At 40.1% G+C, this 24,428-nt stretch overlaps 1 protein-coding gene and 1 long non-coding RNA gene across 47 annotated transcripts in view; one reads left to right on the top strand and one right to left on the bottom strand.

Moving 5' to 3' along the window:
* ZNF438 (zinc finger protein 438) overlaps positions 1–24,428 on the top strand; it is a 221,383-nt gene that overhangs the window by 69,734 nt on the left and 127,221 nt on the right. The gene's annotated exons all lie outside the window — the stretch shown is intronic.
* On the bottom strand, positions 652–13,479 carry LOC136793880 (uncharacterized). Of its 2 annotated transcripts, none has more exons than XR_010839965.1 (3): positions 13,071–13,479; positions 9,462–9,612; positions 652–2,331 (listed from the first exon to the last, which is right to left on the bottom strand). It is a non-coding gene; the product is annotated as an uncharacterized lncRNA (long non-coding RNA). The 2 variants fall into 2 exon arrangements; XR_010839966.1 differs by lacking the exon at positions 652–2,331 and adding an exon at positions 6,554–6,800 and having other exon boundaries at positions 13,071–13,268.

The following is a 24,428-nucleotide window of genomic DNA, read 5'->3' on the forward strand; positions in this document are numbered from 1 at the left end:
TATTTTAACTTGTTTATATTTATTGTCAAAATTGATCATTAATTGGTTTTATTTCATTGATCTTGTTTCTTTTATACAAGTCTTTTATTTTCCATTGTGTTTTGGGCTTTTTGCTATTTGATTTAAAGTTTATCTTTGTTTAATTTGGTTTTGAATTTTGCCTGCTTTGAAATCTGCTGCTGATTATTTTTAAGTTTTTTTGAAACCTTACATCTATGTAATATCTATAATTAAGTCAAGAATGAGATGGTATCTTTTGTTTTCCCGCAGTAGGAAATGAGAAATTTAATAAAGGTTTACTTATCTGCTTCTCAGTTTTCATTGATATCTTAGATTGTTATCTCAGACTATTATTAAATTGTAATTTAAAATAATTTGTAAAATATTTTCATTAATTTTTATAGCTATAGAAATTATGGAAACCCTAAGATTGTCACAACTTTAAATAAATTGCCATGTTTTCCAAGTATATATCAAAGTGAACCTTAAGAAAGTCATTAAAAATATGCTATTGTGCCATATGACATCACTTCTCATTATTTTCTTGACCTATTTCTATATTATATCTTAAAAAGACACTTTTTATTGTTGCTCACATTTCAGGCCCTTTCCCTTCTCATTAGACTGGGAAAAAAGAAGAAATAGTCAAAGTGAAGTTAATGTATCAAATTTTGTATTTGGTGTTTGCAATGGCAAAGTATAAGATTCAGAGTATGTTTGGGATTATTGAATTAATGGACTTTATGGTGATGGGTAGGGAAGCATTGCCAGTTATTTACGCGTGAGCTTGTTTTCTGAGACGTCCCTGTCAATTATGGTAGCAGGTGGCACAGGGCATGGCATTTACGTTCTCCTTAATGTCTGCTCAGCGTCAGAGGCTGCCCTTCTGCTTTGAGTCCCTGCTAGAGTGTTACCCCGACCTTGGATGCTCCTAGTCGTGTGCCCTTCTCAAGCGGGCGTCATCTCCACTCCCTCACTATAATAAGGGTGCTTGTGTGCAGGGCTCTCCCATTTTTTTCGGAATATACTTGAGGACTGTTTATGGGAGCGGCCCTTAGAGGACACGTAGCCTTGTCTTGGAAACAGTGTGGAGGAGAGAAGCCTGTAGCAGTTGCAAGGGGTAATATCTTTAAGAAAATACTAATGTGGCTACGTAACTTTGAACTGGAAGGCTTGTCTTTATTCCTCATATTTTTTTAGCAGATAATTATGTAGCGGGCCTACCACAATGCAGGCAGCGAGGGGAAGCTGAGAACAGCCTCTTCAGGCTCGCCGGTCCGGGTGAAGTCCTTGGCCAGGGACTCCTTTCCGTGTGGCGTGTGGAAAGCAGACGGGCTGAGGAGAATGCGGGAGGACCGCTAGGCTTGCTTTGGTCCTCTGTTCTCCTCTGTGACCATGGCAAACATCTCAGCTCTTCTGGGCCTCAGGCAGGGTCTGTGCAGCGAGGAGGATGACAGTCCGAGATGCTTTCCCGCTTTAAAACTCCACTCCTGACCCGGGCACCAGGGGTAGCAAGGGAGTTTCCATCTGACAGCGCTTTTAGTTCGTTTAAGCAAAGAAGTTAGCTTCATTTCATCTTGGAAAGTCAAGAGAAATAAATCACTTCTCTTACCGCCTTGAGTAAGGAGAATTGGAAGGGTCATGTGTGACTCATGTATTTATGCTCCGACCTGACATTAGCAAGTGACACATGTTGTGGTGGACTGTCCCACCGTAACACCTGGAAGTAATCTAGTAATAGAATGACTCAGAGGAATGTGAAATCACCATTTTTGTTCCCTGAGAAAACTAAGATATTTATCTAGACTCCCAGAAGGTTCTTGCCTTTTTCCCTGGGATGTGTGCATGTTTTGAGATTGAGGGTCCTGGGGGGTAGGCCCGCTGTGCGACCTTCAGCCAGGCATCAGACCGGAGGTCATGACGAAGATCTTTCATTGACAAGGTCCCGAGCCATCCAAAGGCTGCTTGCAGCCCGGTTGTGTTTCATGAGGTCAGCAGTAGGAGGCCCCGCTCCAACGGGCTTTTTGTCCTAAGCTGAGCTGGGCGTGGTCACGAGCAGGGCGGGCAGAGAGAGTTTTCGGCTGAAGAGCATGTCACGGTTGTGGAAGAGTGAGGACACAGCGCTGACCGAACGGAGTCTGTGCAGCAGTCAGAGGACGACTCTCTTTGAAGAAGGGCTTTGTTCTGGCTGGGTTCTGGAGGGTGATTGCCGACAAAGGCTCCGTCCAGCGCAGCACGGAAAAAGGATCACTGCTTGCTTTTCTCCGCAGTCATCACTTTGAGGACTAAAAAGTCGTTGACAGGTTTTATTTCCTGCTCTATCAAGAGCTTCTAGGGGAAAAGAAAAAAGAGAACTGTTTCATTTTAGAAATGCATTTTGTTTCAGTCAATAAAAAGTTGCTGTGAATAAGTCAAAATAACATGCAAAATAAATTCAAAACATGGATTTTAAAAAGTAGGTGGTAGGCTTTTATTAACTGCCAGTGTGAGGTAGGCCCTTCTAGGGATGGAGAAACCAACATTCAGTAACCTCTGTTCTCAGGAACTGAGCTTGAGTGAGGCAGACAGATAGATGGCTACGACTTAACCATGTTTCAGTTGCGTTTTTGTAGAGCAGCTGCTCTATGCAAGACACTGCACTAGGTGTTGAGTCTACAAGGCGAGGTAGATAGAGTCCCTGTTCTCAAGAGATTGAGAGTCCAGAGCGAGATGCGTCACCAGGCATGCGGAGCCCCGGGTACGCGGAGGCACACGGGAAGACGTCAGTAATTAGAATGAACGCACAGGAGAGAATGCACAGGCGACTTGGGGCGCCAACAGCTAAGCAGTGTCAAGGCACCTGTTCCTGCAGCGGCTGCCGTAAGCTGTGCTTATTAACATTCTGGCCCCAGGGCTACACGTTTCCGATGTTAAGGATAATAAATAAAAATAGCCAAGAATCGTGCGGTGCTTGACTCTGCGTCGGGCACAGTCTAGTACGTGATCTAGTACAGTCTAGTACAGTCTAGCCGTGATCCTCTCAACGGCCCTACCAGGTAGTGTTAATAGGAGGCCAGGAGCTGAGGCCCAGAGCAGGTGGGTAACAGCCAGCCACCTGCGGTGGGTCACCACGGCGCTAGGTTGAGGCTTCTAGAATCAAGGAAGCCAGCTGCAGGAGGAGCCATCGTTCTAAGGTTTGCAGATATAGCAGCTTAACATTAAGGAGCCCATAGCTGAGCATCTGGGAGAAAAAAATTGTTGATACATGTGCTTTTCGTTTGCTAGAAATAAAGCTGTATATTGTTGTTGTTGTTGAAATTGCCCTATACTAGCTACACATTATATCTAGAATTTTTATTTGAAATTATAGGAAAATGACTTTTGATCAAATAGTATTACCCATTTATTTACAGAGAAGGGCTTTCTTGAATTATAAATATATCTAAAAGAGATCATACTGCTTCCCGCAAACACTGACTCCACAGCTCCTTGAGGTGGAGATTTCTATTCAGCCTAATGTCCTCCTGGTCAAGTAAGAGGCTGCTTTCTCTACCTCTCATCTGTTGAAATGTCTGTCCCTTTTTACAGTACTGGAGGTCTTTAATTTATAAGCTGAATTTGTAAATTGCAGGGGCCCAGGCCCGTTGGGCCTGTGGCTTCCCTTGGTACGTGAACCACAGGAGGCCTGCTATTTGCTGCTTTGAGGGAGTTCATAAGAACTTTTGTGACCTGGTTTGCCCATAGTTTATAGGCTCACATCTAGGTGATCTGAAGGGAGAAGAATGGGGTGAAAAAGTCAAAGTTATGGTTGTGAACGGGAAGGAAAGTTAGAATTTTAAAACCAGCATCAAAATGGTACAGACAAGAATTAGAAGTTAGGAAGAGCCTAGGAGGAGAGGTTTTTAATTAGAGCAACCCTCAAGACATTGGAAATTGTTGTGATGATTTTAAATAGGCAACCCCTTTGGCTTTAAAAAGAATCAGCAACTTGACTTTCTGTATGTGGTTTATGAAATGTAAACACACACAGAATTCAAGGGGAAAAGGTGATCTTTCAATGTAAAACTGTTTCGATTTATGGCTTCCTGGACATTGAAAGCCTCCTTGCACCTTGATTAAATACATTGAGTGGTTTTAAAACTTAATAACATTGTAAGGAAGGTTTTCTTTCTTTTCTTTTTGCACAAGCAGGTATTTTCAGCGTAACGATCAGGAAGATTAGGAAGATTATTGAAGGCAGTCTGTGACATAAAGCTTGAATGGTATTACTAAATAAAGAAAAGGAGCTTTAGACCTCTTTTTGACTCTATCTACAAATAAAATAAACTTTTTCATGTAATACTGAAATCAACTATGCAATCAAAGAAACTTATTAAGATAATACTTTGTGTAAATCTATTTTCTACTTTGCTTTACTAAAAGTTTTATGTATAGAAGGCATACATAAATACCTTTCTTTTGTTTTTTTAAAAAAAGCCTTACAAGTCAAAGGGATTTAAAGGGATTAAAGTCCCCTTTGACCATCACGGCCCCTGGGTCCTCATTTTACCCTTTACTCTTCCAAATCTTGTTCTGAATACTTACATGCATAGATTTGTATGCCTAGAACAGATATTTATGTTTTGTGTAGGTGTTAAAAAATAACCCACAGAGGGACTTCCCCGGCGGTCCAGCGGTTCAGACTCCACATTTCCAGTGCAGGGGGCGTGGGTTCGATCCCTGGTTGCGGACTAAGATCCCACGTGCCACAGCGTGGCCAAGAAACAAAAACAAAAAGACCCCATAGAATGTATTGTTTTGCTGTTTCACTTAAATATGACCTTGCATTATATCCTTTGTTTTTAGTAGTTCATTAATGTTACTGACTGGAGCTGATATTTACTGAGTAGTTATTATGTGCTAGGCAAGATGTTTAGCATCTTTCATATAATTTTGTTTCATAATCTACATAATAAGCTTCAGAGGTGAATAAAGATCATTGATTTCACATGAGTAAAATTCCACCTTCAGGGCTTCCCTGGTGGCGCAGTGGTTGAGAGCCCGCCTGCCGATGCAGGAGACACGGGTTCGTGCCCCGGTCCGGGAGGATCCCACGTGCCGCGGAGCGGCTGGGCCCGTGAGCCGTGGCCACTGCGCCTGCGCGTCCGGAGCCTGTGCTCCGCAACGGGAGAGGCCGCAACGGTGAGAGGCCCGCGTACCGCCAAAAAAAAAAAAAATTCCACCTTCATTATTTCTCACATTTACATTGAATTACTAGTGCCTGTAGTTCCATCATTCTTTAATAAGGCTTCAAAAATAAAACATTTGGATTGATTTTTTTAATTGCTAAGAATGTAACTCTCAGTTCTGTTAGATTCGTTGCTCCCGTGCCATTGGCCTCTCCACCCAGCCCTGGGATTGAGTGTCTCTGCTAAGCCAGAAGGCGGGAAACGTGCTCACCTTTTAGGCGTGAACAGGTGGTATGTGTCATGTATGACTCATTCTAAATGAAGAACAGGCAACCGCAGACATTTCCTCAGTAGTTAATGGTTTTCACAGCCCTGCCTGTGATGATGTCCTTATTTCGGGGACAGTGACACGATACAAGTGCTAAGTGCAAGCGGGTTTGTTTGGAAAGACGCTTTTCACTGCGCTCTTGGCCGTTCCGGTCTGAGGAAGTAAAGGCTGCTGTCGTAGGAACTCTGCTCGTTTTCATGGGAATTGGTAGAAAAGGAGTGATGTCGGGTGGGTTGAGAGAAAAAAAGATTCTGCTTATTACGTGTACTCTGATTTTAGAGTTTGGATGAAGATATTTTCAAAATTTCCTGACAAAGTAGAACGCTTTAATGTCTGGGACAGGTGTCAGAAGAGTTTAGATCTCAGCTCTGATGCTCAACTATAGCTGGGGAACCTTGTAAAAGCCACTTTATGCTGTTTCAATCAAATGATAATGATACCCACTTAATAAAGTTGTGGGGTGGAATTAACATAAGGCGCCTTGTACAGTGTGGAGCACGGTATGAATGTGCAAATATTGGGGGATAGATACTCTTACTGTTTCCATCGTCGGAACTGTTGTCAAGGTTGTCTGCAGTTTGCCTCTTTTACCATTGCCTCTGTCCTGAGAAATCAACCTGCTTTCTTCTGTCCTTTATTATATGTAAGGGAGTACTGTAACAGAGCTCTGTGATCTTCAGAATAGCAAAAGGGGCCCTACTGCTGAATCACTGAATAAATATTGAAGTACAGCCAGCATTTCTTCAGGCCTAATGTAAGAACTGAAAAGATCATCTAGAGTAACTCAAGAAGTGGAGATATGCCAGAGGTGCCAATAAATATCATTTCATTGTCACCAGTACATAGTGTTTGTAGATGTATTTGGCCTTTCTGTCTTCAAGAGAAAAGTAAACAAGTATTAATTAATACCTGTCTATTTAGAAAAGTGTTTGTTACTGTATTCTGCTGCAGTGGGACCTGGTTTGAAAAAAAAACATCAGAAATTATCTTGTGTTCTGGCTTCTTTTTGGTTGTAATACTTAAATTATTCTGAAATCTCAAGTAACATTCAAAGAAGGTATGAAGTTTTTATGCTGATCAGAAGGAGACATGGATTAAAGTGATTTAAGAGGCCTTCCGAGTAAGCTCTCATTTCCAGATGAGCGGGTAGTGCCATTGCGTTTCCGTGGGGCCCGCGCGGCCATGGGGGACCGATCATTGCCTGGAGGCCCAGTCAGACGTCTCCGTCGCTGGTTGGGTCACATGTGCCACTCACTGTACAAAATCACCCCTGGCACAGGTTGCTTCCTGGGGAAGCTGTGTGTGCTTGGGAGGAGAGGTACATGCTGAAAACAGAGCAAAACAAAACAAAACAAATCTTTGGTTTTGTTGTTCCTTCCTCTGGATAGTTGTAAAAAACTAACCCCTCTTCTGGATAGTTCTAAAAAGCTAACACCTCTTCTGGATACTAATAAAAAGCGAGCTCTTTTCACTTTCCTGGGTTGTTTGCTTTGTCATCTCTGTATGCACTTTCATTTATTTCTTGACCTACTGTCTATGGCAAAACATCTCTATCCTGGTTATACCAAGGGAAAAAGCGAAATCTTGATTCAGAGTGACCTATAAAATTCTATTCCATATTTTAGACTTAGCCCACTGGAGATATCACTTTCTTCTTCATTTTATTTCACTACCCCACCATGCCCTTACTGTCCGAGCACCATGGGGTTGTTTGTTTGTTTGTTGTTTTTTTAATGACTGTCACACTCACCTATTTATAGAAACGGAGCGTTTCCCACTTTCCCAGAGGCAGCTGTGACAAGAGTAGCTTGTTTTTTTGAGATGGGAACCAGCGGGCCTCTAAAGGAGTCCAGGATCTGCACAGTCACACTTGATTCTCCTTAACTAGCAACTAGAAATAGTTTAACTTGCCTTGACTATCCCTAAGCAACTCTTAAAAAAAAAAAAAAAAGTGTACAGTCAGTTGAATTCTCTAAGCTTCTGGCTTACAGTACTGAAAAAACTTTTACATAGAGTAGACAAGGGATGGAGTAAGAATCTCTGATTCGTTTGCATATTATTTATTGTGGAAAGAATGTTTTCCCTACAGACTGACAAGGAACAAGATGTTTAAACATAAGCCAGGGTGGAGACCTGTTTGTTTGGTCAGCTTTAGAGAAACCACGTTTCCCTACTTCTGAAGGGTCTGCCAACTCGTCTATCCTCGCCACCCCCGCCTGATTCTTCAAGTTTCCTTGGGGTTTTTACTTAGGCCTCTTGCCGGATAAGGCAACGTGGCAATCAGAAAGGCTGAAGGCTTTTTTCTGGAGCAGCGTGACTCTGTCATGTCATTGTGAGTCGACGCTGTGTGTGTGTGTGTGTGTGTGTGTGTGTGTGTGAACAATGGCTTTTTCCCTTTCTGCTGTTGGCTTGTGTATTCACATTGCTGGGTGGCAGCAGGACCCCATCTATCACAGGCGGTAGGAGCGGCTACGCAGATATGAAAGGGTTACTGTTCACATTTCCTGTGTAATTCCCTCTGATCTTCCTGAGCTGTAATTCCTTTCTTGATGTTAAACATTCCCAGGCTCCTATAACCTTCTCGCCGGGTTGCACTAGCCAAGTTTGTCCCAGGTGATCATGTAGGCGGACCTCCTGTTTTTAAAGATTAGAAATCACTCCTTCGTCCGTGAGATAGGCTACATGCTCATTACTTTTCAATCCCAGAAGAAATCCCTTTGATTTGAAACAAGAACAGAGCACTAACGTATTAGTTTTAAAATTCACATTTAGCAGCCAACAGTCAAATTTGGTGTCAAATTAATTGTGTAGATTTAACAATCTGCCGATTGCTGGTTTCGTGAATTTCGAGGTAAATGAAAGCCCGTTGATCTAGTGAAGACTTACGTTCTTCCTTCTAAAAACACACTTGAAAAGTGGGTTCTGATTAGAAAAGGGCACATTTTGATCTTACTTTCAGCTTATGTGATTGGTAGTGTGTTTTAAGTTGCCTCAGATGTAAAGCTGCTTAGCTGAAACGGCAACATTTCTGCTTCATTTCAGTTTGGGAGGTTGTAGCTGAGCGTAGGGAGATACTTATTTTCTACTTTTTCTCTGGTTTTTAAAGTATATAGCAGCTCATTTTTATTCCACAACTTTTCAAATATACATTTTTGTGGTTGGCCAAAGGTTTTCTATTTTTGCCTTTTCCCCTTAAGTTTTGGGAGGAAATGTTACGCTCCTGTGAAGCATCCGTATGTGTCAAGGGCTGCTGATGAATTGGTAGGGACACGGAGTACCTATTCCAGCACTGGCCTCATCCAGGTAATGAGCTGCCCTTTAGACACAGCCCTGGGTAAGTTTGCTCGCGTGGGTTAGAGCCCATTGCCATGTACCCACCCATCAACTTGGGAACCTAAGGGTTTGGGGATGGATAGAATCGCAACAATGTCTCTTTGAAGGAGTTTCTAGAATAATTTGTTTGCTGGCCAAAGCTATTTACATGGCTTAAAGCAGTGAGATAGAATATTTTTTATGTACCTTCCCATGTGTAATATGGTTTTCCATGAAGGTGGGTGGAGGAATTTTTAGATTGATTCTGTTTGAATCTGCCTTGGGGGGGTCAGCGTGCCTGTTGATATATTTCTCATTCCCTTTTAGTTCCCCAGTGCCTGAGACAGCCTGTCACACAGGTGGCTTTCGGTAGAGGGCTGTTTGAATGAATGAAGTAGATGACGTTTGTAGATTCTGAAGTGTTCCGTCTGTGCGTGATTAAGCGCGTGTCTAACAATGTAACCCTCTCTCCTCTTACTACTTGGTCGTAGAGAAAAAGGGCATTTAGTCATAAATTACTTAAATTATAGATAGCCTGTTAACATTTCCTAAGACCGGTAAGCCCATTTCTTATTCTCATGATCGGAAAATGCTTATATTTTCTCTCATATCATTATTCCTAGGGCCGTCATAAAGCACTCAATGGTAGTGTTAATTAGTGGGCAAATACTTACAGATACTTAGAGAATGCCGGCGTACACAGCATCGTGCCCGGCACTGTGCATTCTCCAAAGATGTGTGCGACTTTGGTCCTACCACCCGGAGTCCAGACTTCTCAACAAACAGGATCTGTACACTGGTCAGTCAAACAGCAACTTAAGGTCCCTAGAAATGAGTATGGGCTATGTGAGAGGCCCGAGCGAGAATCTGGTGGCTTAGTGGGGAAGTCGTTTCACTTGAGTTAGAGAGCAGTGAGAGATTTCATCAAGGAAGCCTGAGTCGGGCGTTAAACTCCCAGTTGGGGTCCAGGTGGGAAGGAGTGAGGCTCTTTGACGCTTACAAACATGCGATAATTATAATGCGATCATATAATTATAATCATATAATATAATCATATAATTATATAATCATATAATTATATAATATATATTATATTATTATAATATATATTATATTATTATATATAATATATATTATATATATAATTATATATATATAATATATAATTATATAATCATATAATTATAATGCGATCATTATCACACCTTGTGCTCCCAACAGTGGTGAAGAAACAGCAACAAGAAACCTAAGTACATGGTGGAGACCCTTCTCCATTGGTGACTTGTTTATTCCTTATTTTCTACTAAAGTGGGATTTCAAAACGGCTTCCACCAAGGACATACAGCAGCTCTTTAAGTTACCATAAGGATCGACTTCAGTAGGGAGTCCTCCCGAATTTCTCACCCATTTAAAATTGCAGCAGGAAGGCAGGAATAAGATACATTGAAAAATTATCATTCATGACTACACGTTGGTAATAGAGGCCCCATCCAATCTCAGTGGCAAGTGTAACAGCTCTCACTGTCGAGTTACATCTTGATTTGAAGTCTAACATATGAGGAGATGGATCCAAATTGACAATTCTTTTTTGCACAGATATTGGTGGTGGTAGTCACTATAGATAAATGTAACTTTACAGCAGTTTTTTATTAACCCCTTAAAAGTTCTTCTGCAGTAAAGCAATTGTTACATTAATATCCCAAACTCCTTTAATCCAATTTGTTTTGGTTTTGTAAAGCAAATTTAAAAATGGATAGAATTTTTATTGGGATCCTTGGACTGTATTTCCTTATTATTACTTATTATTAAAAACAAACACTTTAGTGCATTTAATTTTAGAGCCAAACTTCTGTCTCTAGTTTCATTCTTTTATTGTATAAAACAGCCAAGGAAGAACTATACAGCAAAGAAATGAAACCAGTTTTTCTAACGCAGTAAGGATAGAATCTTAAGACGGTCTGCTGACTTTTTTCTTAGTCTTTCGGCCAGTAGCAAATTTATGTGGCCCTCTGCATATTTCTGAATATCCCCATTTGTTCAGCTATATGAATTGAAGTGTGACAATGAAGGGGAAACTATAGCCAGTGCTTGTTTCCCATATTTTTGTGACGATCTCGGCTTTCAAGATACCACTGAGTGATCCAGGATTAAAGAGTTCGGTGGTCAGCTAATTTTATGTAAGGTGAGAGCATTTCAGTGAATACTGATATTTTATTTAACCTAGTATTTTCCAAATATATTTGACGGAAATGCCCACTGCCTGCCTGCCTGCCTGCCTTCCTCCGGCTTCCTTCTTTTCTTCCTTTCTTTTTAAAGAACACCTATTAAAATCTCTTGTAGAACAAGTTTCAGGAGTTGTCACTATAAGCTTTACACACACACACACACACACACACACACACACACACATATATTATTCAGGTCTACTGCTTAGGTCCATTTTCTTCTTAATCTTCACCTTTTCTAGGGCATAGGATGGGATATAGAAGGAAAAATAATAATTGTTAAGTCTTGCTAGCTATTCTGATGTCATGGTTAGTGGGAAAGAGGCTGAGCCTTCTGTCTAAAGCAAGGTATGAGATTTCTCTGATGATTTATTTCAAGAGTTCCTACTCTCTGCATCTTCTATAGCTTTGAACGATCAGTTGACCAAGCATAACAGAAGTTACCTTTGGTGGGAAGAGTAGGGTGGATTGGAGGTAAAACGAGACTTTCACTTTCTACTATAAATAGTTCTGTTTTGTTTGAATTTTTCCATTAGTGTAAATTCCTTTTGTAACCTTAAAAACAAAGGACAGATTAGAAACTCTCACTAGTTGAGAGAACCTCTATTTTATGCAAGGATTGCTTACTCCAAGCTTTTGTGTACACTAGCCTCTGTAGTGTTTTTAAACTCACTTTGAAAAAAGTCAAAAAATTTAAACCATGTTTTCAGAAACAAACTTATTATATGATGGCAAATCTGATTAAAGTCAATATCCCTTGCCCTTGCCTCCACTGTATCCTGTACATATTTCTATTGTTGCTATTAATATACTGCACCATCATTCTCTATTTACGTGCGAAATGGGAAACTGTGTCTTACTTATCTCTGTATCTTCAGCACCTAACTTTGAACCATCTCATAAGCATTCAATAAATGTTTGTTGTTGTGGGTGTAGGGAATGAAGAGGCTTAATTTCATTTTTATTCCTAGGGGAATACATTAGTGATTGTCACTTTCAAATCTTAAGAGGAATATGTTCTTTTAAAAATACCTTTAAAATATCATTTATTTTATTTTTGTGTAATGTAAATAAATACATCTGTCTTTTCTCAGAATTTAAGATGGTATTCATTAGTGCATATATTATAAAATAAAATTTAAAATAAATGAATAAAATAACAAAGTTGGAGGACTTTGTTACTTCCCAATTTTAAAACTCACTATGAAGTGACAGCAACCCAGACACTACGACCTTGGTTGGCATGCGGATGGGCATACGAGTCAGTAGAGTGGAATCAAGAGTCCAGAAATAAATCTTACACTTTTGGTCCATTGACTTTTGACAAAGCTGCTAAGACTATTGAATAGGGAAAAGGTTCTCTTTTAAACAAATGGTTCTGTGGAAACTGGGTATCCTTATGCAAAAAAATGAACTTCCTCATAAAAATCAAGCATACACAAAAATTAACTCAAAGTTAATTATGGACCTAAATGTAAGAGCTGAAACTGTAAAACGTGTAAAAGAAAGCACAGAAGAAATTTCATGGCCCTGGATTAGGCAAAGAGTTGTTGGACGTAACACCAAAAGCATGGGACATAAAAGAAGAAATTGATAAATTTGACATTATTAAATTACAAGCTTTTGTGCTTCAGAAGACACTGTTAAGGAACTGAAAAGACAAGCCACTGAGAAAATATTTTCAAATCATGTCTGTTAAAGGACTGTGTCTAGAACATATAAAGAACTTTAACAGTTCAATAATAAGACAAACAACTCAATTTTAAAATGAGAAAAAGAACTGAATAGAGATTTCATCAAACAAGACATAAATGACTAATAAGCACATGGGAATGTGCTTAGCATCATTAGTTAGTGGGAAAATGCACATTTAAAACACAGTGAGATATAACTACTTTGTTCCCAGCAGGAATGCCCACAAGTCAAGGAGACCGACAATATCTAATGTCTAGGGTATGGAGACGCAGGAGCTCTCATGAGTCGCTGGTGGGAATGTAAAATGGTACACCCACCCTGGTACACAGTTTGGCCATTTCTTTAAAAAGTAAACCAACTTACCATATGCAGTAGTCAGGTTCTCCAGAGAAACAGAACACATAGGATGTGTTTGTATGTGGGACGAGAGTTATCTTAAGGAATTGGCTCACAGGATTGTGGAGGCTTGGTGAGTCCAAAAGCTGATAGGGGAGGTTTACAGGCCGGGAACTCAGGAAAGGGTTGCAGTTTGAGTCCAAAGCCAATCTGCTGGAAAACCAGGGAGAGTCGACGTTGCTGATGAAGTCTGAAGGCCATCTTCTGGGGAGTTCCCTCTTGTGCAGAGAAGTTGGCCTTTTGTCCTTTTCAGGTCTTCGGCTAATTGGATGAGGCCCACCCACATTATGGAGCACAGTCTGCTTTACTCAGAGGCCATCAATTTCAATGTACATCTCATCCAAAAACACTCTCCCAGAGTAAAGTTTAACCAACTATCTGGGCACTGTTCCCAGCCAAGTTGACACAGAGAATTAACCATTACAGCATAATAACCCAGCAGTTCCACTTCTCAGAATCTACCCAAGAGCAATGAGAACATTTATCCACACAGACTTGTATGCCATCGTTCATAGTAGCTTTATTCATAATAGACACAAATGCGAAACAATCCAAATGTCCCTCAGCTTTTTTTTTTTTTTTTTTTTTTTTTTTTGCGGTACGCGGGCCTCTCACTGCCGTGGCCTCTCCCGCTGCGGAGCACAGGCTCCGGACGCGCAGGCTCAGCAGCCATGGCTCACGGGCCCAGCCGCTCCGCGGCACGTGGGATCTTCCCGGACCGGGGCACGAACCCGTGTCTCCTGCATCTGCAGGCGGATTCTCAACCACTGCGCCACCAGGGAAGCCCTCCCTCAGCTTTTAAATGGATAAACGAATGTGGTATGTCCAAACATTGGACTACCATTTGGCAGTTGTAAAAAGGGAAAATACTGATATGTGCTGACACATGGATGGACCTCAAAAATGCTATACTAAGGGAAAGAAGCCAAATTCAAAAGACTAAAAATTGCGTGATTCCATTTGTAGGAAATGTCTACATAGAGCAAATCAGAGGGGGTTTGGCAGTGGGCATGGGAATTGACTGTGTGTGGACTCAGGGAGTTTGGGAGGGGATTGGAAGTGTGTGCTAAACGTGGGTTTTAGTGATTACTGCACACGTCTGTAAACTGACTAAAGCGTCAGTGAACTGTACGCTTACAGCAGATGAATTTCATGGCATGTAAATTTTATCTCAGTACTGTTAAAAAAAAAAGAAGGGTGACAACAACGGGACAGATAGGCTAAGGGTAGGACACACAATGCATCTCATAAAAGCTCCTTTATTTGCTTGAGGTGAGTCACAGATTTTGCTCCGAGCTCTTTAAACAGCCCTTTCCTAAGGTGAGCTATGTTTTCCAGTGTTTACAAAGTCAAATTTTATCAGCATTTTAGGAGAAACCTAGTAACGGTACTTCAAAGAGAAGCATACCCTTTGAGTCATAGTGCAGCGCACTCAACTCTGTCCTCAGCAGCGTCCTTGGGGTCAGTAACTGGCAGTGCCCTCCTGCACACCTGCCTCCGAAACCTCCCTTCAGCGCAGTCTAGTGGCAGTGCACGTCAAGGGCAGCGCACAAAACACGCCAGTTCTGCTGCGTGAATGGGGAGGTGAGCGTAAGCGGACAAAGCCAAGAATGCTGCTGCTCTTGGGTGGTCCCTCTGAATCCAGACACGCCGTTCGCGAGTAAAGACTGGCTGGGCTGAATAGACAGATGGCAGTCCTGCAGGAGCTTTCGGTGAAAACTGAGTAACAGGAAGTGTAGCGTCTCACTCCCTGGCAAGTACCTAGAATGCAGTTATTCTCAGTTACAGGTTAGATACGGGGCCATTTGCTTTACTAGCCAGCGAGGTGGGGAGTAGGATTGGCATATCCTCTTAGGAAAACTGGGGAACCTGAGGAGGAAAAGTATTTAAATAGACTGTCTACCACCTATAGGAGCAGGTGTGGCCTGAAGAAATACGTGCTGATGGGTTATGGTTCTCCCTGAGAAATAATTTTGGCTGTTCTCCAGCGCTTACACTGCTTAGACCAAGGGCTCATTCTGTCTCTAAAGACAGTGGAATGTGGCCATAGACATTAGCTTGGAATGGTGTGCTTTTCAGTGTGAATTTTCACAAGTGATGCATGCTTGTTGTAAAACATTTTTAACTATTTAATTCATATGTCAAGTATAGAACATGTAGAATAAAAAAGCGGGCTCCCCTGGTGGCGCAGTGGTTGAGGGTCCGCCTGCCGATGCAGGGGATGTGGGTTCGTGCCCCGGTCCGGGAGGATCCCACGTGCCGCGGAGCGGCTGGGCCCGTGAGCCGTGGCCGCTGCGCCTGCGCGTCCGGAGCCTGTGCTCCGCAACGGGAGAGGCCACGGCGGTGAGAGGCCCGCGTACCGCAAAAAAAAAAAAAAAAAAAGTAAGGTCTCCTTTCATTTCTCTATTCCCTTCTTAGCTATTTTCCTATATTTAAATATATATTTAAATTGTTTTCAGTTTTTAGCTGTTATGATGCTGCAGTAAACATACTGGCACTGGGCTCTCCTCCATTCATAAAAAGATATGAGTGTACACATGCACACACACATACACGTGTGTGTATATATATACGTATATGTTATCACCTTAGTAACAGCTATTACCTGGTCTGTACTTAATAATTTATCTTAATACACCAGTATTTTATGTTCTTTTTTAAAATCACTGCTTGAGACTACTATAAATGGTCTTAATTTTGTGTTTGTAATTCTAGTCTTGTTGGAATCCCGAGAAAGTGTCTAAATAAGCATTTGTGAAATGAACCACAGGACAACCTGTGCATCTTTTGGCTTGATTATATGTGAACAGTAGCTTACTTAGTAAGAAGAAAAGTGTTGGTTTTAATTGTAGTAACTTAGTTGAAGTTTATTATGTTTGGAGGATTGTTTTATAGTATCTCTGAGAATGCTGGCCTTTTTATCTCTAAGAAATCATTTTACCATATAACGAACTCTGCAAATTACTTCTGAGTAAGACCTAGGCTTAGGCTTCTGCTTCCAGTTCAGCTGTAGAGGTTAGAGGCAGGACATTGTGGCCCCTGAAACGACCTAAGTGAATTACAAAAATCACTGTTTCAGTGATCCATTATTACATAATAACGTGCGCCAACACTGCGTGGTTTAAAACAGCAGGTGTGCTGCGTAGCTCACGGTTCTGTGGGCTGGGAGCTCAGGCAGCCTCAGCTGGTTGGTTTCTCTGCTCCGTGTCGCACTGACTGATATCGCTGGATGGTGTTCATTTGTAGGTGGGTGGATCCAGGACATCTTACTCACATCTGTGGTACCTGGAAAACGGTAGAAGACTGTGCTCACATGATCTTTCTAGCATAGCCTCGGGTAGTCAGACTTCTACTGTTGTGGCTTGGGACTCCTAGAGAGAATTTTCCAAGCGATAGGAAGGGGAAGGTGCTTTAGGGGAAGGCCTAAAACTGGAAACTGGCCCCACATCACTTCTGCCATATTGTGTTGGTCAAAGCAGTGCCAGAGCCCTCCCAGTTTCAGTGAGATGGGACATAGGCATGGCCTCTCAATGGAAGAGGTAACAGAGAATTTGTGATCATCTTTAATCTACCACAGTTCACCCTCTGGCCACAAATGATTTTGCATTCCTCCTATATTCAGAACATACTCAACCCCTTCTAAGAGTTCCAGAATTCTCACCCCACTGCGGCTTTACCCTCAAGCTTCAGATCCAGGACCTTGTCATTTAAGTCAGGTCCAGATGTGCAGGAAGCTCCTCTGGTGTAGTTCCTCTCAAGAGACAAGTTATTTATTCAACATATAATGGAGAAGCAGGCATAGAATAACTGAAGTAAACATTTCCACTCAAAATCCAGGAAACAAGAGGTACATAGCTTTCACTGGTTCATAGTAATTTTGAAATTCTGATGTTGTCATTTCTTTATGAGGTCACTTCTACTCCCTGGAAATGATTGTCCATGGCTCCTGGCTTCACTCAAGCAATTCTGAGTCACCCAGCTTTTTCTATAAGAAATGGTTCACATTTACAACTAGGTAGTCTTTCCAGCCTTGCTTCCTGCTTGTAGAAATTTGAGAGTCCAGAAGCATCTTTTCAGTTTATTCTCTCTCTGCTCCTTTCAGTCCAGTCTGACATAATTCTTTTGAAAACTTTGTGAGATTCCTGGGTATCAAATTATAATCCACTCCATTAGACAGAAGTCACACCCACATTTGTTTTGAGATATGCTTTTTTCTACTTCAGATTGTATGTCAAGGCACGAGAAGATGATACCCATAAGATTCTTAGAAGCTTTTCTGTTTGAAAGAGTCCAAAAGGCACACCCTCAAGATTCCTAGAGGCCTTTTATCTAGAAAAGAGAGTCTAAGAGGCACACTCTTAAGATTCTTAGAACTGAACTAGATACAAATTTAAATCATTTTTCAGTCTCAATACAGTATTTTACATTCACACTCTAGAAATTTTTATCCTGAAACCATGCTTTACTGGCAGAGCCCTAGACTTGATTTTTACTTTGAAGCTATTTCTTACTTTTCTGTCTGGGGAGAATGGGGATGAGAAAATGTTTTATGTTTGAAAAGAGCAAGTCCTGGCTCCTCTAAATTCTGCTTGAAAATGAAACAGTTCTTTTGTTAGCTCTAAATTCTGCTTGAAAATGGAAGAGTTCTTTTGTAACTCATCTTTCTCTTTGCATGCCGTATCATACTTGGCTAAAAGAGACATCACTTTCAACCTTCTGCCTGGCAATCTCCTTAGCCAAGTCTACCACTTTATTGGGCACATTTTTTTTCTCTTTTCTATTTTATGCAAGGAGTAGTGTTGTAATTTTCCCACCACTGTGTAAGAGGGCTTGTCATTTCTCCATCTGTTAACATTTTCACTAATGTCCTTTAAGCTTTCATTAACAGTATTCTTGAGGCCTGTTCTGTTTCTGCTCACCACCTGGTCCCAAATGCAGTGTCACTATTTTAAGATTTTTATTACAGAGTTCCACTTCCATGTACCAGTATCTGTTATGGTTATCTAATTCTGTAACAAATTACCTAAAAACTTGTAATCTTAGAACAACCGCCATTTTGTTGTACTTCACAAATTGTAGGTCAGTGAAACGGGCAGGCTCAGATGGTGGTTATTCATCTCCATGTAGCATGAGCTGAGGTTAGTTGGTGGCATTCAGTTGAAGGATGGGCTGGTTTGAAGAGTCCAAGACAGTTTTACTCACATTTCTTATACTTTGACAAGGATCATTCATAAGCTATTCTTGGCTGGGGCTGTCAACCAGAGTGCCTACACCTAGCTTTTTCAGCATGACAGTCTCACTGTAATTAGACTGTGGTGACAATAGCACAAAAGACAGGAAGGAGGAAATAGGTATCTTCTCTTGTAAAATTCTTACTTATATGTGAAGTGGTGTAATATTATTAGAAGTTAGATTGTGGTCAGTTAAAGCACTATAATTTAAGCACCAGAGCAACCACTAAAACTACAAAAGAAACAGGTATGTCTAATAAGCCAACAGTGGAGATAAAATGAAATACTAAAAAATATTCAGTTCCAGATAAGGCAAGAAAAAAATGGGAAAAGGAAACAAAGGATAAATTTGGGCAAATAGAAAGTAGCAAGATGGTTACTTTGAATTCAATCATATAAATAGTTATATTGAGTATAAATGGTCTAAATGCTCTGAAGGTGGAGATCATCAGGCTAGATAAAAAAGCAAGACCTACTAACTGCATACTGTCCACAAGAAATCCTCTTCATATATGAACACACAGGTTATAAGTAAAAGGATTGAAAAAGATATGGCATACAAACACTAATCATTAAGAAAACTGGACTGGCTGTATTAATATACAACAAAATAAGCTTCTGAACAGGGAATATTACTAGCGCTATTGAGATATTTCATAATGACAAGAGAGTCAATTTATCAAAAAGACATGACAATCCTAAATGTCTATGAGCCCAATAACAGAGCTTCAAAATACTTAAAGCAAAAATTGACAGAACAGAAAGGATAAATAGGCAAAACTACAGTTGTAGTTAGTCTCAAACACTTCTCTGTCAGCATTTGATTTATAAGTAGGTAGACTATTAATAAAAACTAGAATCTGGAACAACACTGTTAACCAGTGGACTTAATTGACATTTATAGAATATTGCACTCAATAATAGAGAAACACACATTCTTTTCAAGTACACATGGAATTTTCATCAAGGTAGATCATATAACAAGTCTCAATAGATTTTAAAAGATTAAAACTATATAGGATATGTTCTTTTACTATTTCTAAATTGAACTAAAAATAAATAACAATAGAATATCTAGAATTCCTCCCCAAAATATTTAGAAATTAAATAATACACTTTAAAATAAACCATGGTTCCAAGAAATCACAAGAAAAATTAGAAAATATTTTTAACTGAATGAAAAATGAAACACATTATATCAATATTTATGCAGCTAAAGCAGTGCTCAGAGTAAAATGTATAGCTTTAAAATACAAACATTAGAAAAGAAGAAAAGTCTAAAACCAATTATCTAAGCTTTCACCTTAAGGAACTGGAAAAATCAAAGCAAAATGAACCCAAAGTAAGCGGAAGGTAGAAAACAAGAAGTAGAAATCAATAAAATAAAATATTATAAAACAGACAAATAATAGAGAAAATTGATGAAAGCAAAAGCTGTTTTATTATTGTTTTTTAACCAGATTAGGTTAGTTGGCCCTCATTAGTGTCAGTACAGTGCCTTCCATATATATATTCCTAGATATAAGAGGTTAAAGTTTTCAGTGTCTTAGGCTCTAGGCCCAGAAAATGGTGTCTTGTCATATCCATCATATTTTATTGGTCAAATAAGTCAAAGAGGTTACCCAAATTCAAGGTTGGGAAGAGACATATATACCCACTTCTCAGTGGGAGAAGTTTCAAAATATTTGTGTCACTCTTAAGCACAGTCATATTTTTGAAGACCTCAGAGAGCTATGAAAACAAAGAGTGCTGAATGAACTGAAATACCAGAAATAGAGGAGCATGTAGGAGATGAGATTGCTAGCAGTCATCCTTCCCGAGTGTGTTTGCTGAGAATGGACACTGGCTAAGGATCAGGCTTGCTATGGAAGTGAAACTCTATGAGGGGAAAGAGGAATTGTGGGAATTTTGGTGGTCACATAGTCTGGCGTGGTGAACTGGAACCTAGGGAGACCTCAGACACACAGCTAGTTTTCCCCATAGGTTGTTTGCTGAGCCTTGGGGTGGGATGGGAGGTTGGGAAGTTGAGCTGGAAATATGCAGTGAAGTCTTCTGCAGTCCTGCAGTGCTTAGGAGACAGTCTCCATGTGATGGAGTAGGGTGTAGCTGCAATAAACACACAACTGATTTCACCTTTGAGACGTTTTACACCAGAAGTAAGCTGATTAGATTGAAGTGAGCAGCTTCTCATCCTACCTATCTAATAGAGGAAAGGATGGGCCCTCCTGGGAGAAGATAACATCAACCACAGTTTTATGGCTGTTACATTGACAGTATCGATAATAAACTAAAAAGTTATGTGACATGTGAAAAGTAAAAAAAAAAAAAAATGTTCAAAGAAGAAGGTACAAGAGAAGCAGATCCACCAATGATATAGACTTAGGAGTTACTGAACAAAGATTTTATAGTTGTTGTAAATGTGTTAAAGGAAATAAAGGAAGAGGCTAGCAAAGTGGATGAAGAGATGAACAGTATCAACAAAGTTGGGCTCTATCAAAAAATAATCAAATGGATATTCTAGAGCTGAGAAATATGGTATCTGAAATTAAGATTTGAGTTTAAGAGCAAACTTGGTACAACAAAAATAACTAGAACTAGTGAACTAAAGGACAGTTCAGTGGAAAAAAGTACAAGCTCAGAAAGAAAAAGGAATGGAAAAAACAAAACAGCTTAAGAGACATAGGGGATTGAGTCACTTCATCTAACGTACCTGTGATTGGAGTCCCAGGAGGAGACAATGAGCAAAAGCAATATTTGAAAAGATAATGACCAAAGGTTTTCCAAACTGATGAAAGATAGCAATCCACAAGTTCAAGAAGCACAAGAAACTTAGTGAACCCCAAGCAAGATTAATATGAAGAAAACCACACCTAAGTACAACTTAGTGAGACTTGTGAAAACCAGCTATAAAGAGAAAAATCTTACAACAACTGAAGGAAATAAACCACACTACCTTCAATGGAGCAACAGTAAGATTGGTGGCTGACTGTCCTACAGACATTATTAAAATCAGATCATAAAGGAATGACATCCTTAAATTTTAAGTGCCGAAAGGAAAAATATGGCCAACCTGAAACTCTGTACCCAGCAAAAATATATTTTTTTTAATTGAAGGCAAAATAAACATGTTTTTAGACAAAAGGTGTGACACTTTCTCACAAGTAGACCCACAGTACAATAATACTAAAGAAGGTTATTCAATCTGAAAACAAGTAATCCCAAGTGAACCATAAAAGCTCAGGGTAAAATGAAGAGCATAGGGGAAGCATAAATATATGAGTAAATATAAAAAATTTCAGACCATTGAAAGCAACAATAATAATGTTTTGTGGGGCTTTAAACATACATAAAAATAAAATATTTGAAAACAGTGGAAGGGCTAGTAGGTGTAAATGGAGTTAAACTGATATTTTTGTCTTGCTCAGGAAGTGGTAAAAGTCAACTGTAAATCAAGGAAGTATTTATGATCTGTAAGATAATTGCTAAAAATATTACAAAAGTGTTTAAACAAAAACTTCACCAAAGGTAAAATGGAATAATAAAAAATTGATTAATTAAAAAAAGAGGAATAAGTGAAGAAAAAAGAGCAAATGGAATGAATAGAAAATTTATAACAGAAAGGTATCCTTAAATATAATTAAATTATGTTTAAATAGGCTTATTCCTCCAATTAAAAAACAAATTTTTGGACTAGATTTTTTAAAAAGAAAAAATATATAGTTTGCATAAGTTATATATCACATTAAAGGGTATGGAAAAAAAAGAAAAGGTACACTATACAAATACTGACCAAAAAATCTTATATATTAATATCAGACAAAGCAGACTTTATGCCAACAAGAATTATGAGAGATAAAGGGGGGCATTTTATAATGATAAAGGATCAATTCAGTAGGAAGACAGAACAGTTCTAAATGTATATGTTCCTAACAACCTTGCTTCAAAATATATAAAGTTAAAATTGACAGGACACAAAGGAGAAGTAGATAAATCATAGTCAGAGAATTTAACAACTTTCTTTCAACCACTAATATAACAAGCAGATTTCAAAAAAATTTTTTTCTTATTGTGGTAAAAGTCACATAATGTCAAGCGTATTATTTAAACCATATTTAACCGTCCAGTGCAGTGGCACTAAGTGCATATTCACATTGTTGTGCAGCTCTCACCACCATCCATCTCCCGAATTTTTCACCTTCCTAAACTGAAACTCTGTCCCCATTAAACACTAACTCCCTATTCCCTTCCCCCCACCCCCGGGCTCCTGGCATCTACCAACGTACTTTCTGGCTCTATGAATTTGGCTATTCTAGGTGCCTCGTATAAGCGGAATCAAACAGTATTTGTCTGCACCTAATGTATATTGGAATGCAGGTATTATTTTGTTATTTAAGGTTAACTTAATATATGTCCAACAAGCAGATTTTTAACAGTCAGTAAGGTGATAGAATATTTAAACAATGTGATTAATTTGACCTATTTATAGAACATTATTTGCTATTTATAGAACATTATTTCCAACAACTGCAGAATGCACATTTTTTTCAAGCATGCATGGAACTTTTACCAAAATAGAACATGTGCTAAGCCAAAAAAGCCAATCTCAACAGATTTCAAAGGATTGATATCATACAGTATATGTTCCATGGTGGAATTAAACTAGAAATATATAACAGAAAGATAAAAAATTTCTCAATTTGCATGGAAAATAAGCAGCACAATTTTATTTTTATTTTTTTTGTGGTACGCAGGCCTCTCACTGCCGTGGCCTCTCCCACTGCGGAGCACAGGCTCCGGACGCGCAGGCTCAGCGGCCATGGCTCATGGGCCCAGCTGCTCCATGGCATGTGGGATCTTCTCAGACCAGGGCACGAACCGGTGTTCCCTGCATCGGCAGGCGGACTCTCAACCACTGCACCACCAGGGAAGCCCAGCAGCACATTTTTAAATAATCTTAGGTCAAAGAAGTACTCACAACCACAATCAGAAAATATATTGAACAGAATCAGTATCAAAACATGTGAGACACAAAGTAGTGCCTGGGGAGAATTGTACAGCTTTAAATGCATTTGTTTAAAAGGTAACATTAAGGGGCTTCCCTGGTGGCGCAGTGGTTGAGAGTCCGCCTGCCAATGCAGGAGACGCGGGTTCGTGCCCCGGTCCGGGAAGATCCCACATGCCGTGGAGCGGCTGGGCCCGTGAGCCGTGGCCGCTGAGCCTGCGCGTCCGGAGCCTGTGCTCCGCAACGGGAGAGGCCGCAACAGTGAGAGGCCCGCCTAGCACACACACACACACACACACACACACAAAAGGCAACATTAAAAGCCAGCCATCTAATCTTCTATCTCAAAAAGCTAGAAAAAGAAGTGCAAACTAAATTCACATAAACTGGAAATAACCAACAGAAGAAAAAGACAAAGAAAATGAGCAAAGTCAAAGGTGTTTCTTTTAAAATATTAATAAAATTGATAAATTCCTACTTTAAAAAAAAAGCTCAAATTAACAATATAGTATAAAAAGGAAACATTACTAGAAATCCCAGAAATATTAAAGGATAAGAAAATACTATGAACAACTTTATGTCAGTACATTTGACAGCTTGTATGAAATGGACAAATTCCTTACCAAACTGACGCACGAAAAAGTAAAAATTGTGAAGAGTATTATACCTTTTAAAGGCATTGAATCTGGGACTTCCCTGGTGGCACAGTGGTTAAGAATCTGCCTGCCATTGCAGGGGACACAGGTTCAATCCCTGGTCTGGGAAGATCCCACATGCCGCGGAGCAACTAAGCCCGTGTGCCACAGATACGGAGCCTGCTCTCTAGAGCCCGCGAGCCACAACTACTGAGCCCGCGCGCCCTAGAGCCCATGTGCCACAACTACTGAGGCTGCATGCCACAACTACTGAAGCCCGCATGCCTAGAGCCCATGCTCCACAACAAGAGAAGCCACCGCAATGAGAAGCCCGCGCACCGCAATGAAGAGTAGCCCCAGCTCGCCACAACTAGAGAAAGCCCGCGCGCAGCAACAAAGACCCAGCGCAGCCCAAAACAAAAAAGTCATTGAACCCATACTTTGAAAGCTTCCCATC

This window comes from Kogia breviceps, chromosome 3, assembly GCF_026419965.1.
Source record: "Kogia breviceps isolate mKogBre1 chromosome 3, mKogBre1 haplotype 1, whole genome shotgun sequence".
Taxonomy (NCBI): domain Eukaryota; kingdom Metazoa; phylum Chordata; class Mammalia; order Artiodactyla; family Physeteridae; genus Kogia; species Kogia breviceps.